General features: G+C 47.1%; 1 protein-coding gene across 2 annotated transcripts in view; it reads left to right on the top strand.

Moving 5' to 3' along the window:
- The window catches only part of Spock1 (SPARC (osteonectin), cwcv and kazal like domains proteoglycan 1), a 472,211-nt gene that overhangs the window by 283,216 nt on the left and 174,301 nt on the right, over nucleotides 1–14,694 (top strand). The gene's annotated exons all lie outside the window — the stretch shown is intronic.

Here is a 14,694-nt window from a genome sequence, read left to right as displayed (position 1 = left end):
ATAAAACAGATCTGTTTGTCCCTTCACTCTAACAGGCTTTAGAGGCCTGGTTAGGGGGCATGGTGCCTTCTTTGTGCCCATGCGGTGACTGCTCATCTCAGCACAGGCATTGTTAGGGAGGAAGGCAGCCTCGGGTGCAGGAGGACCTTCTAACAGGCTGTCTCCATGCCGCCCTTATCACACCCGTGATATTCTTCAGGAGTGCCTGCAAATAACATGGGACTCTGCCGTGCTGGGCTTCCAGTGTGGAGGGCTGGCTGCTGTCCTATTGTCTGGTTTTTCCTGTACCTGGCTCTCCTGCATGTCTCTCTCTTTGGTCTCTCCATGCAGCATAGGTCCAGGAAGGAATATCTGTGGTTCATTTTCATGGTGTTCACTTAGGGCAGATGAAGAGTTTCTTGGGTTATGGTGTGCAGACATTGGGAATTTTCTGGAGTTGAGCATTTTGGTTTGAAGACTCACGGGTTTTAGGTATCAATTTCTCAAATTATTCTCCACTCTTGAGTTTTTTTTAGAGATACCATCTAAAGGCAGAGGTATGTGGCTCATAGATGTTTTCCGCAATGAAAAACAGTTTCAGGACCCTTCCATCCCATAGGCCACTGGCACCCTGTGGATAGTGGAAGGCTGTCATTGACTCAGTGACATTACAGTTCATATTTTACTGTCTCTGAAGAAGAAAGCTGTGATTTATTCAAAGGTTTTCGAACCACTAGGTAAAATCCATCTTGTTACGAATGAGTTTGCATGTTCAGAATCCAAGAATATCAGACTTCTAAACTTAGCTTCAAAAAACATACCAAGTGTTAGGTGACTTCATTGGTTTTGTTGTCTGTTTTGATGAAAGAATAGGCCTTTGGTAGACACGAGGGAGCAGGAGCTGCTGCCATTTGCTTAGTGAGAAAAAGGAGGAGGGGGGCATGGAGATTACAAGCGAACTGACCACTTACTCTCTGCCTTGAAAACTGTGTTTTTCCTTATTGATTCTTCATAAAAACCCACCAGTGACGATGCTTCCTGGTTCTCATTGAGTAGGAAAGACTTTCTCCAAGATTGGGCAGCCTGGAGGAGGTTCATCTTCTTTGGTCCCTGTCCTATGGGTCTGTAACCTCCAGGACTTCTACCTGGGGAAATATAATCAAGAAGCCAAGGGAGAGGGGTGAGAAAGACAAGCTATAAAAAGCAGGGATGGAAGCTCCTCTGCAGTGCTCCACTTCTTCTCCCAGCCTGTCTCGTAAGTCTCTGTACCTGGCGGAACCTCGAGCTGAACTCTGCTTGAAGCTCACAAGATATGTAGGTGGGGCATTCACTGCCCATGGATGGATTGGACAGCAGTCTTTGCCTGGCTCTATTCTTGATCTCCCAGGGGCTCCCAGAGACCTCAAAAGGGCAGGGCTGTGGACTCCCCAAAGAGCGGTTGGTCTAGCTTTCTTAGGCTGTAATACAAGATACAGAAGACATCAGATCTGGTAGACAGCATGAGGGAAATCATTTAGGCAAAAAGGAAGAATGTAAAAAACAACCCCAAAGTTTACAGTCACAGATATTGGAAGATAGTGGCCTCCTTTCAGAGGCCATTAAAGTAAAGTAAAGCAAAGGATTGTGGTCCAGTACAATGTTCTGTGGCCTTCAGGTCCAATAAGAAGAGTAGACTACAATAACAGGAACAGAAGATAGTCTGTGTGTTGATGTAAGTTTCTGGCCCGGCAGGGTCCCACTGCCACCCTTCAGCCCCAAATAAACACAAGACACTATATTAGTTATGAAACTGTTGGCCAGTGACTAGGGTTTTTTTGTTGGCTAGCTCTGTCTTAATTATTAACCCATTTCTATTAATCTAAGTATTTACAATTTACACATGGTCTTATCTTACCAGAGAAAGGTCCAGACCTCTAACTACTTTGGCAGCTCACATGGTGACTGCTAAGCATCTCTGCAGAGAAGAGAAAACTTTCTTGTTTGTCCCTGCTTATATCCTGATGCTGCCCAGCTACAACACTTCCTGTCTGTCTGTACAGACCTCCAGACCTCTGGGGTTAGCTAGTGGAAAGTTTCTGCCCAGCTATGTCACTTCCTGCCTGGCCAATCAGCCAATCAGTGTTTTATTCATTAACCAAAAAGAGAAAAGTATACACAGAAGAACATTCCCCGTCAACCATGTGTCTGTGAGCATGGCTATTCCTAAGCCAAAGAGAAACCTCAGAAGAGTGGTCAACATGGAGCTGATCCCTAACTTTTAGAGTTAAGAGAAAAATTTTTTGTTATCTAAGCCAATATTTTTTAAATGATAAAAAGAAAAAAAATGTAGAAAACAATGGTGGCCAGGTGTAGCTGGAAAAAGGACCAAGTAAGTTGTGTGCAATGTGAACAAGTGTGGAGTAGAGCCTTGTCCTAACTTGCTGAAAATCTTAGGGCCTTGTTGACTGCTGGGGTAAGTTCCAGAATCCAAATGCTAAGGAAGCTGGAGTCTGGTTCCAACGTTAGGAGAGCCTTCTCTGCAAGGCAGAACTGGCGATGCTTCCCCTCCCTCTGTTTCCTGTTTTGTTCAGAATTCCAGTCTCAGTCAAGGCCCACCAAGGGCACTTGGAGCTTGGAGACTTTATAGCCTTGTCCCACTTCCAGTTTCCTCTGTGTGGCTGAGATATGATCTTCCAGTTTCCTGTTTGAGCTGCCTGCTGCCATACTTTCCCCACCACTATGGACATTTTGCTTTCTTGAGCTGTAATCGAAAATGAACCCCTTGTCCTATGAGCTAGTGCTGGTTATGGTATTTTATCACAGAAAACTTATGCAGAAGAAAAATAAAACAAATGCTTGTGTATGTGTGCGTGTGTGTGCAATGTGTGTGTATGTGTTTGCTCGTGCATATACAAAGGAAGTAGAATCAAATAGGAAATATGACATTTGTAGTCTTCATTTAGAAATCCTTTTTAGCCTGGAGTGTAGTTTCCCGCTGACCTTAATCACAAGGTGGCGTGCTGTTGAGATGCCCCTGGAGATCTTGCAGACACACTTCTCTTTGCCTTCATTAGGGTACCAGTCCAGTTTCACCCTGGTGGTGTAGCTCTTGGCCATTATCTTGACTCTGTTCTTGGCTGTTGACTCAGGGACATGAGGAGCTGAAAGTGGTGCGGAGGATGCCCAGTTTGCAGTGCCTTGGGATAGGTGTGCCTCCTGGTAGAAACATAACTACTTTTGGAACCAAGAACTCTGGGCCAGCAGGGAAGCAAGTTGTAGGAGTAGGAAGCACAAGGTTTAACTGTTTGTCACTAGGAGAGTGGTATCACCTGCTTTCTGCCCCTTGATATCTGAAACATGAGCCCTGATCACTCAAGAAACATCCATATGGTGTACATCAATCCAGGACTTCCATAGCCGATTGAAGAATCTAGTCCAGCTTTGTAAGGTACTATTGTTATGTAGTTGGTCTTTGTGGTGGTCTGAATAAAAATGGCCACCACAGGCTTATAGGGAGTGGCACTATTAGGCCTTGTTGGAATAGGTGTGGCCTTGTTGGAGGAAGTGTGCCACTGGTGGTGGGCTATAAGGTTTCAGATGCTTAAGGCAGGCCCAATGTCTCTCTCTCTCTCTCTCTTCCTGCTGCCTACTGACCCAGATGTAGAACTAGTGGCCCCTTTTCCATCACCATGCCTGCCTGCTTGCTGTCCTGCTTCTTGCCATGTCAATAATGGATGAAACCCATGAACTGTAATCCAGCCCCAATTAATTGTTTTCTGTCATAAGAGTTGCCATAGTCATGATGTCTCTTCACAGCAATGGAACACTCACTAAGACAGTCCTGTACCTGCATCTTCAAAAGACGATTCTATGGTTTTTGTCAAGCCGGCTGCTCCAGGAGAGTAAAGAGCAGGGTGTAGCCAGTGACTTGTGAGAGCATGGGCCCGCTGCATCTGTGAAGGTAGTTCCTTGATAAGAACAGTCGTGATGATGGATGAGGCACTCTGTAGGTTTACCAATAGCTTTAGAAAACATATCACATGCATAGAGGCCAACTGCATTTTTGGAGCATGTGTCTAATCTAGTAAGGACTAAATGTTATCCTCTCCAGGAAGGAGCAATGTAGTCACCTTCCCAGTATAGCCAATGAGATTTCACAAAGTAATGGTTATTTTTTCTCAACCACTACACCAAGCCTCTGTCTGTCTGTCCTTGTCCTGTGAGGCTGGAGGGATGCTGCCAGTGTGACCTTCTCCAGTTTGGTCCAGTGTTTTGAAGATGATTTCTTGAGTCATTCCAAGATGGTGCTGGTATAATAGGTGCCTCCCAAAACAGATACTTGGAGCAACAGTGGTGCTAGTCACAGAGTTTCTGTCCAGCCAGGGAGTCACTGTCAGCATGGGAGCAGTCCCCATAGGCAGCTTGGAGGATGTGCCCATGATAAGAGTGTCCTGCAACTGTGTGTGGGCCTCAGTGAGGAAGTTGGTGATGAGAGAGAGAAGGAACTAGATGCCATGAGGGTGAGGAGAGGCCCACAGTTGCCTCACTAAAGATGAGGTGGACCAGCCCTGGCAGCTGTGTGCAGATCTGGACTGAGGACGGGTTTGCACCCGTGAGGATAGTAGGTACCCAGTAATTCCCAGCCCTTCGTTCTTTGGGCTCTCGGTGGATTCGCTTCCACACACTGCCATCCCCACACGTGCCTCTTCGGAAGGCTCTGCCCCTTGTGACTTATCAGGTTGAAGCACTGTACATTTTTACTGCCTATCTTGTGACAGTACCACATTCGTTTTGTTTTCAATTACTGGGATGCACATTGAAAGGCCTTATCTAGCAAAGACACAGCTTGCGCCTCCCCTGTGAGGTATTGCTCTGCCTTCATGCAGGGACTCTCTCAGGTGCTGGGCTAGCACATCTATTCCCTGCCCCTCAGAACAGCCTTCTCTGGTCAGTCCAGTATCTTTGTATTCCATCACCTAATCACACGCTGACCCCACTGTGGTCAGATTACAGCTCTGGAAGACTTTCTTTCTGTATTTTATTAAGACATAGGAGCCTGGGAGGCCTCTAGACAAAGCTGTGCAGGCACTAACGCCCATGCAAGCTGATTTGTCTGCTCAGTTTCCTGAGTTAAAAAGAGAAACTTGACAACTGGAATAATCACTGAGTCTCCTTGTCTGCCAGCGCCACAGCCATCTATGAGGAGGAATTCCAGGTCCTGACTTGGTGTACTGGCCCAAGGATCTCCGTGGCAGCAGGGCTGAGGAGTTGCTGGAGCGGCCATGCAGAAGTATAGCTTCTAATAAGGCATCCCCTGCCCCGGAGCAAGCCACGTTGAAAGGAGTAGAGTCATGGTTTCACGGGCCTGCAAGCCAAAGAAAATACAAAATAAAAATGTCCCCAGCCACTCAGGACACAGAGGCAGATGCTCTCATGTTGCCCTGTCTGTCCTTGTTCCCTCGCCCAGCAGAGTGTGTCCGTGCCTTCCTCTCCCTGTCCGAGTGTTACCCCTGGCCCTACTCTGCCTGTCCCACCTTCATGCTTTGTATACCATCTGCTGTGTGGGATGCCGAGATCACGACACAGGCTATGTGGTTATGCTCTGGAAGCGAGTAAGACGGTCCCCATGATAGAGAGGGAAGGTGACACTGGGAGTGGTGACTTGGACAAGGAGGCATGTAAGGTGAACCCTGAGTTGTGACAAGGAGCCGGGCAGAGGTTAACTGGGGGTGGAGATGAGAGGGCCCCCAGTTCCAAGCCTCCTAAGACCTTGAGTCTCTGGGTAGGACAGGATGCACTGAGAGTGACAATGGGGGTGGGGCATAATGGCACAGCGGGTGCCCAGGCCAGGGAGCTTCTGATTCTCAACAAGAAGGTTGGAGCTGGAGAGGTGGCTCAGTGAAGGGCGCTGCTCTCACAGAGGACTTGGGTTCAATCCCCAGCACCACACAGAAGTTCACAATGATCTGCAACTCCAGTCCCCGGGGGTCAATCCAATGCTGTCTCTGGTCTCCATGGGCAGTAGGCACCCACATGGTATATAGACACACATGTGGGTAGAACACCCACACACGTTTTTAAAGAGAGAAAGAAGACAAGAACAAACAGGTTGTGTGAGGGGGCTGTACTTTCAGTGGACTTTCCGGAACTGGATTTAGCCGATGCCCCACTGGTCTTAGCACTAGCTTGGGAAGAGAGACTCCTTATTTGGGGTCATCCACTCATGGACCAAGGCGTTGATTTTATTGGAAAACCCGAAGGCCCCTAGTGAGCACCTTTATGGCCTTCGCAGCAGCTTAAAGAGAGAGTTCTTTGCTTTCTCTCCTACAGGTGAGCATGGGCCACACCAGGTAGCTTGTGACAGGGGTGCATGGGAGAGACGTCAGCCTCACTGGGTTGTGTGAAGCTGGGGCAAAGAAGGGTTCCCTGTGCCAGGTGCCTGGTTAATACCTGAGGGCTGCAGACACATGCCTGCACCAGGCCGTGCTGCCTGCCTGGCTTCCTCTGGCTGGCAATGAATAGCCTATCTACCATGAGCTTATTTGGCTTGTGTCCTAAACGCAGCTGTGTGCCCTTGGGAGCAAGCCAAAGCTCAGACACTCAATGGAGATTGCCTACTTTATGTAATAATTAAGGAAAACAAAACTGTGTTTTAAAATTGGCAGCATCTGTTGTTGTCCTGGGGCTTGTTCCTACTGGTAGTCGTGGAGGTCACACCACTGGCCGGTGGCAGTCTGTGTCAATCATAGAGGAAGGGAGGCGTCATCAGGCATCTGCCGCCATCCTACTGTGTCAGCAGGCTGACTCTCAGGAGGTAAATAATGCTCAGGCCTCCTGGTTTTACTTGAGGAAAGCTGAGGGACATGGCCCAACCCTCCAGCTGGACATAAAAGGACTGAAACTCAATCCAGTCATCTGATTCGTCTGCATGGAAATCTTAGTACCTCAGTGTTTAGTCACCCCACCCCCAACACTCAGTGAGGACAGACTGTTTAATAATTTTGTTCATAGTCTCTGGCACATACTGACTCTACAGCAAAGATCCTTGAGAACAATGTCTAAGATGATCTAGGTGACAAAGTGTCAGTGTGTTTACATAATGAGTTATCTGTTCTTTCCTGGGGTACCCTAAAGGAGATTTTAATGGCACTTTATGCCTGATTTACAGCCACTGATATAGAGAACACAATGCAGGTACCATGTACCTTATTCCATACGCTAAGAGTTGTTCTTCAAGCCATGAGTGGCCATCCACTAATCCACACCCGTCCTTCACCAGGCCTCCATGGTTGTCAGTGGTTACTAATGATGATTGAGGGGGTTCCAATTAGGAAAATGTATTGAATTTATCAGCTTATCCTACTGGTGCCACGGTCACCTCTGCCAACCAGTTAGAGATCTACAGCCGGAGGCCTTTTGGTTGAGGCCCTGAGGTAGGCCAACATCCCACATTGGTCAGAGAACTGGGTCTAACCACCCAGGATGTCATAATCTAGATGAAGCCACAAAACAGAAACAGAGGCTGGTGTGTGGAAGGTCTTTGAGACAAAGGTTCAGAAATCCAGATGGCCAGCAGGATAAATCTTGCCATGCTCATGCAGTATTCATCAAGAAGAGTTATCAGGGCCTCTTTCGTCAGGGATGGCAATGACACTTAGTGTGTTCTGACTCAGGGAAAGTGTGGAGGACTGGAAACACTAACCAAGCTTGGTTGAATAACTGATAGCTGAGACTTTGTCCAGGAGAAGCTTCCCAGGGAAGGAGGTATATGCCTGTGTTTGCAAGAGCAAATAGAACTTAGATGGAAGAGGGCATTTTAGATAGAGAGACAGTCAAGAGCAGAGTCCAGGGCAGTGCAGTGTGTGAGCAGAGATACTTGGTGGCTCATTCATTATGGGGGCATGGAGTGTTAGGTGATGGACAACAGGGCATGAAGTGTTAGGTGATGGAGAGCAACAAGTGGTGAGGACTGGAAAGTTGTACTTTCTAAACCTCACACCACAGTTGAGGATATCCTTTGAAGGATGTTAAATACAGATAAGTCACCAACAAGCTTGGGCTTTGTATGTATGCTCTATACACAGAGAGGCTCTGGCCTTGCCGACTGTGCATTGATGAAGCCAGGATCTGTTTGCCTGAATTCAATGCTGAAACATTATTTGCAGATTATTGTCCTCACCAGTGGCAGACTCAACATCAATGACGGTTCAGCAGATGAGTGCCTTGGGGCCTGGACCACTTAGGGGGCATGCCAACTTCATGGCAAGGTTCTGTCTGCCATACCCTGGGGTCTCCTGGGGGATAAAAGGGAACCATCAAGCAAATCCTAATCAGATTTCCCAGGCAGGCATCTGCCCAGCCCGATTTAGATTATCATACATTATCCTCAGCTCAGAGAACTTGTGATGGTGGCAAGATGAGCTCATACTTTGCATTTGCCCTGGGAGTTTACACAGCAGCAAGCCTGTTTGTCAGCTAATGCTCCAAAGTTTCCAGCCCCATGGGGACCATGCCTCAAACTCTGCTTAATGTTTTATTCAAATGCAGTGAAATGGGGTGCAAGGCTGATGGCAAGCCAGAAGCTTTGAGACCCAGAAGATGCCGCTGGGGCCCTTTCCAGTTTTTCCACCACTCTCTGAATAGAACCCCACATGTTAAATCCCAAGGTGGGAATTTGAGAGACCCTGCTTAGTAGGATACATTGAGCTTTCTCATTGCTATGACAGAATACCTTAAGGAAGAAAAGGTTTATGTGGACTCACAACTTGAGAAGATGCCCAGGTAGTGAGGCAGCTGGTCACGTGTGTTTACACTCAAGATACAGAAAGCAGAAAGGAAGGGGGCAAGTTATAAAACCTCAAGTCCACCTCCAGTGGCTCAGTTCCTCCAATGAAGGTCTTCCTCCTAGAGATTTCACAATCTTCCAAATTAGCATTCCCAGCCTGGGACCAAGTGTACAAGCATGTGAGTCTATCAGGCAGTGGTTTTCAAGCTGTGGGTCATGACCCTATAGGGGTCAAAGGAACCTTTCACAGGAGTGATATATCAGACATCCTACATATCAGATATTTATGTCATGATTCATAACAGTAGCAAAATTACACTTATGAAGTAACAACAAAAGTAATTTCATGGTTGGGGTCACACAACATAAGGAACTGTATTAAAGGGTTGAGAACCACAGGCATTGGTGGTGCTCGCCTTTAGTCCCAGCACTTGGGAGGCAGAGGCAGGCGGATCTCTGTGAGTTCAAGACCAGCCTGGTCTACAAGAGCTAGTTCCAGGACAGCCTCCAAAGCCACAGAGAAACCCTGTCTTGAAAAACCAAAAAAAAAAAGGGGGGTGGGGGTTGAGAACCAGTACTATAGGGGATGTTCCATATTGTAATCACACCCTGCCACCAACACCACCCCATGGGCTCATGTCCATCCATCATGCAAAATAGATTCATTCCACCTTCCAAAGTCTCCATAGTCTTTAACAGTCCCAACACTGTCCAAAAGTTCAATTTCATGAGACTCAAAATTATTTCGTATTGTGACACCATATAAGTAAAAGATAGGTTACATCCTTCCAATATGAACACAAATGAACATTTCAATTGAGATGGAAGAATGGGAAGATGGAAGAAGTAAGGAAAAACAGACCCGGATAAGATCAAAATTCCAGGCCTGCAGTTCTATGTCTACCATCTGGGGCTCCTGATGGAATCATCTGATATCCACCTTGGGCAGCCCAGCCCCTCCAGCTCTGCTGCCTACGGCACAGTCAACGTTATCTCCTGGGTTAGTACACTACCCTTGGTTGATAGCCCACAAGCCTGGCACTTTCAGCATCCTATGTTTTACTGCAACTGAGGCTGCTCTTTAGAGCTTCATGCGATGGTCTCTCAGTGCCTCCTTGCTGGGACTCTAGCCTCGTTAACCATTCCTGCTTTTCAGGGACCTGGGCTAAAGCTCCCAAGACCCCCTTACTCTTGGATCTTTCATGCTGCAGCATCAGTACCAGAACAATGGCGCTGCTGTGTTCTTCTGACAGCTTAAGAAGTTCGATGGCCCCTTGATCTGCAGTTAACACAGGGTGTGTGCACCTTTGTGGTTGAGTCTGAGAAAACCTTTTACCCAGGCAATTGTTTTTGAGCAGGGGGTCCTTTTGTGACATTCTTATTTCAGGTTCTCTCCTGTAAAGTGAATCTGAATTTCGACTAGCCAGAGATGTTGATAGGCAGAGTCTTATCCTCAGGAATCTCCCTGCCTTCCCCAGTACTCTGTTTCTCTACAGTAGTATTGCTCTCTGTAACAGTTACAGCCACTTCCTGACCTCTTCTGTCTGCACCTTTAACTTGATCCTCAAACTTCATGTTTCTAAGATTTGAACTACATTGTTTCTCTCTTGCCATGAACCTGGAGAAGAACTTTGAGCACTACCATGCCACAGTCTGAATATTATCTTTCTTGAAATTTCCTCTGCCAAACAAATTTGTCCATTACTTTTGAATTTATCCTCACTCAGATTTTTAGGATGTATGTGACTAAAATGCAACCAGGTTCTTTGCCAGAATGTAACACAAATGGTCATTAGCTCATTAGTCTTTGTTCCCCTCTGAAACCTCATGAATCAGGTCCGCTTCTACTGACCACATTTCCCTTGCAAATCCAGTGTTCCAAATTTCAACTAGATGGCCCAGGTACTGTTTGCAACATCTCCAGGGCTTCCAAGCTATTTTACATTTCTCCTGCATAGACCAGTCCCAAAGTCTATGAATCATATGGTCAGGATTATTATAGTAACAACCCCACTCATGGTACCTATTTATATACATTACTTTTCTCATTGCCATGACAAAATTCCTGAGGAAAGTAACTTAAGGAAGAAAGGGTTTATTTGAGCCTATGGTTTAAGGACGTACAGATCCATCATGGAGGAGATGCATGGTATCAGGAGCCTGAGGGAGAATTGTTACATTGTGTTTGTTGCTGAGATCCAGAAAGCAGAGAGGAAAGAGGGTTAGGCTTCAAAACCTCTTGTCTACCCCACACCCCATGACCTGTTTCTTCCATTGAGGCTGTCCCTTCTAAAGGTTCCACAGCCTTTGCAAACAACACCACCAGCTAGTGAGCAAGTGTTCAAACATGTGAGCTGTGGGAGACCTTCCACAGCTCCTCATGCATGGGTGCATCCAGTCTACCGGCTTGCTGCTTACTGACAGGATGAAGGACTTTAAAGCAAATTCTTTGCCTCCTCAAGGACTGACAATAGCTATCACTGACGAAGGAGTAGTATGCACGCTCACTAGCACAGTCTTCTAAGTCTTCCTATTCTATTGTAAGACAATCTGTCCTTAGCAGTCACCATAGATTTTCTAGCCTGTAGCCTCTACTTAACCTTTTTCCCAATGTACGCTTGTGCCATCACTTCTTCCCAGAATGCTTGACTTCAAGCTGATGGAGAGCTTTCCCCTGTGTTTTCAGTGGTGTGGGCCCAACACAGTGCTCACCCTTTATTGAGTCGTTGCTTCTGTCAGTTGTCATTCTAGAGTTCCCAGTTTGTTTGGGACTCCCTGGAGTCATATGTGTGGTGGGTATGCCAACATGGAACACTGAACATCTCTATCTCTCATCTCTCCTGTGTCAAGCTCAAGGCCTCAGGTACAGTAATTGGATCCAATTCCAAGTCAAACCTCCAAGTGTGACCATCCACCTGACCATGTGATCACCCACCTGACCATGTGACCATCCACCTGACCATGTGTCCACCCACCTGACGATCATGTGACCATCCACCTGACCATGTGACCACCCACCTGATCACCTGACCATGTGACCATGTGACCACACACCTGATCGCATGGTCTTCACTTTTGCACTGTGAGGCTAGAAAGTGAACAGCTCATTGCTGGCTCTTCTGCATTTTCTGTCTTCCTGGTTCTGTACCCTGGAGGTTTCTATTTTGAGACTGTGTTCATCAGATTGTGGGGAGGAGGACAGTTCAGGAGAGGGAAGGAAGCTCCCCTCAGCTCTGACCTGAATTCTCTGCAACTGATGACTTACTTGGTTTTTGTTCAGCCAAGAGAAGTGTGGGCATCTTGGCTGTCATTGCAGGCATGTCGAGGGGAGACTGTGTCAGGGAAGCCCCTCAGGGAGTTTTGGTAGCAGGGTCATTGGGAAACAAAACTAATGTTTTAAGTTTGGAGATGTCCTTGTATTAGGTACCCTTCCTTCTACGATGATGTTAATAACATATGCCTTGTAGCCACTGAGGAGGAGGTAACTGAGATACGGGGTAATGAGCCTATGAGTTTAGAGGGTAAAACTTCCTCCTATTCACCCATCATCATCATTCCCTTATTCAAAGTGACCGAGAAGAGACACAAACATTACTATTGAAACAAGTAATACTAACCAATTATGCCATCTGAAGCCCACGTCTTTCTTCTTTGTTGTGTGCAGTATGCTATACTCAGCTCGGCAGGCACTATCATGTGTTGTTTGCCCAGTGGGCCTATCAGTCAAAGCTTGTGGGAGGGTTCAGACACCAATAAGGGGCTAACTGCAGAGCTGGGTTCTCACCTCTGTCATATCCATGCAGGTCATGCTCAGCCACTTGACTGGATGTTTCCCACCTGGGCACAGTAGCTCTGGCCCGCCCCCCTTTGGTTTCATTCCCCCCTCTGGTTCCATCCCTATACAACTGGGAAAGGAACTGTTGCTTTGTAGCACAATTCTGAGCATGAAAGGGAAGGTTCTGTGATACTTTGTTGCTTCTGACTAGTGAGGGCACAAGAAATCTCCAAGTTAGGACGCAAGCCAGGCTTGGTCTTTGAGGAGCACATGGCCCAAGAGCCAGGTCGCCCTGCCTATGATTGGTCCTCACAAAAGCCCTGTGAAGTGGGTAGAGCCCCTACTAAGCCATCCTCATTGACAAAGTCAGGGTCTGCCCCAAATCTCAGAGCTGGCGAGACAGTGATTTGAAGTCTGCTTTAACTCTTGCTACTGGGTCTTGGGAATAAACTTCAGTCTCTGCTAGGAGCAAAGCAAACAGTTGGTTGTGATACTCTGCATTATTTAGACTGCGCCTGGGGGGTGGGGGTTGCTACATGCATAGAGAAATGGTTGTCATGCGAGGGTGATGGGACCCGGGACTCCAGGATGCTCTGATGAAGTGGAGGTACCAGATGACTCCAGCAGGTCAGAGAGCCCTGCAACCCTGGAGGTCACCCTGTGGGCACCTCCCAGGGCAGAGTAAAGCCTGCACCTGCTCTGCCACACAGTCAGAGCACAAACCAGGCACCTTCTGAGGGATTCAGAACCATGCTTTTATTTTTAGATCCAATGTGGAAGAGGGGAGTGTTTTGTTCTGCACATGGCTGGTGACTGATCCTTTCCTTCCTCTCTTCAGAGCCCACCGTGGATGTCTTCTGAGAAGACTGGGACTGGATCCTGCCTTTTTGAATGGTCCCATTTTTATAATAAAAAATCTATTTTTAATATAAAAGGAAAATAATGCTAGAGTTTAAATAGCTCAGACAGCCTCAGAAATACCCGCAGTCTCTTACTAACCAGCTCTGAAACAGAAGTCCCTGTTTGCTACCCAACTCATCACTATTTTCTGAGGAACTGTTCCTTTGAGCTGGACACTGTGGTAGTCTCCAGAGAAGCCAGGAGAAGCAGGCTGAGGCCATACTCAGCACCCATCATGTTCGGCTCAGAGACAAGATTACCAGTCTGTCTTGTGTGTTCCATACTGGATGAAAAACAGAAACAAACAAACAAAAACAAAAACAAAAAATGTCAGCCAGGGGCAGAGGTGGGGTGGGGCAGGGCAGGGGTGCTAACTCTGAACAAAGTAAGTTCTTTTTTCCTATTATCCCTGGAGCTCACAGAAGTGCTGTGAGTGTATGGGGGGAGGTGGTCCCCAACACTTTCAAGAGCAGAGAGTCCGTTTGTTGTCTGGTTTTCCATTTAGACCCCCCAATCACATTCTAGTGAATGGCCGACAGTCAAGCACTGGTCTTGGGGCAGCTTTGTGAGAAAGAAGCCATGTGGTGGTGGAGGCCCCGTGGAGCAAACACACCCTTGGGTGAGCAGAGAAGAAGTTGTGGTAGGAAACTCTCTGGGAGATTGACCCCTCCAGGCCGCTGTGCCAGGCCTTGGGGGAAATTCCAGGAGGGTACTGTCAGAGGTCTTGACATCCCGTTTAACCTCTCTCACTACCAAGACACTACAACAATGCTCTCTCTCTCTCTCTCTCTCTCTCTCTCTCTCTCTCTCTCTCTCTCTCTCCCACAGATTGTTCCCAAGGGCTCGTGCAGAGGGTTACATCCATGGCCTTCTCTTTACTTTTTATTCTGAGACAAGATCTCATTTAAGTTATCCAGATGGTCTTGAACTTCCTCCTTAGCCCCAGGAGGCTTGAAACCCACTATTTTCCTGTTCTGATGGGATCAGGTTAGCAGGATTCTTCAAAAGGCTTTTCAGAGTCAACGCTTGGGGGTCACTCTTTATCTCAGCTCTGAATCCATCATTTTTGCACAAGATTTGTTTATTTAATGTATGTTCATTTCAATGGGAATTATTTTCAATGTGTTAATTTTAAACACACTTTGTTAGATATCCCCCCCACACACACCAAGTCCCAGCCTTGCCATTTCTGCTCTCTGGCCTCCTTGATTCAGTGCCACCCTAAGTCTTCCTAGCCTGTTTTCTACTCCATAAAGTCCTCTGGACTTTCTGGCCT

Source organism: Cricetulus griseus, chromosome 3, assembly GCF_003668045.3.
Source record: "Cricetulus griseus strain 17A/GY chromosome 3, alternate assembly CriGri-PICRH-1.0, whole genome shotgun sequence".
NCBI lineage: Eukaryota > Metazoa > Chordata > Mammalia > Rodentia > Cricetidae > Cricetulus > Cricetulus griseus.
Note: the sequence above shows the minus strand (reverse complement) of the source record. Positions and strands in the feature narration are given on the sequence as shown.